The following is a 973-nucleotide window of genomic DNA, read 5'->3' as shown; positions in this document are numbered from 1 at the left end:
CTAGCTTTGTACAAAAGTTAGAAATCTTCAAAGGTAAATAAGAATTAATTACATATGAACACTTTAAACCTCATGTCACATCTTTATTTATGCCTGTTATATAAAAATGAATAAAATACTTTCTTTCTTCGTGATACTATCCCTGCTGGTAGTTTGACTAAATAATAAGGTACCTTTGTTGCATATGCATGTGTATATTCATCTGTGAAAATGTATTTTACTCTGAATTATATAAATACATTTGGATAATCAATATATATTCAATACTTACATTCGATGTCTACTCTCACAGGTTGCAAGCAATAAGTGCAAGTTACCGATTAATTCAGTAGCTAACAAGGATAGTACTAATAGCCTAAGTTGAACTTTTTGGTAATACTGCATACCTGGTTGAGCAATCTCCATTCTCTGTTCCTTTTCCAAACAATTTTTTTCTTGCTACATTTTTTTTTAATTACATTGCACTACGTGACACAATTTCAAAGGCTCTGGAATTCCCCCAACACCTCCTCCCTGTGCCCTCCCCCCATGGTGGATATCTCCACCTTGTTGCAATATTACAGAACAATCCAGTCATGATTCTTTCATTGCAAGCATATACCAAGCTACAGTCCAGCATGTTACTGTCCAGATAAATACAACAATTTCTTGGGGAGACCATCTCTCGTCTGAAGGTAGAGCTGGCAGAATATCATCCCAACCAATTAAAAGCCACAACATAACATCAACAATTTATAACATTACTGAATTAATTGGCAATTAATATGTTAGAAAATGCAAGTTTAATCACATCCTGTGACTTCTTCATTGACATTTCTATTTTAGTTTATACACAACCAGATGCTATACACCTTTAAATGGCTATAGGGTACTATTCAGCTGTCTCGTGTCTATTTTCATTTTAGTGTTTAGTAGTTTATAGTGTTGAAGCATAATTTTGCTGAATGTGGCAGATTTTAGGATAGTCTAAACT

The sequence above is a fragment of the Ochotona princeps genome, chromosome 7 (assembly GCF_030435755.1).
Source record: "Ochotona princeps isolate mOchPri1 chromosome 7, mOchPri1.hap1, whole genome shotgun sequence".
Taxonomy (NCBI): Eukaryota; Metazoa; Chordata; class Mammalia; order Lagomorpha; family Ochotonidae; genus Ochotona; species Ochotona princeps.
The sequence above is the reverse complement of the archived record's forward strand: the minus strand, read 5'-3'. Positions refer to the sequence as shown.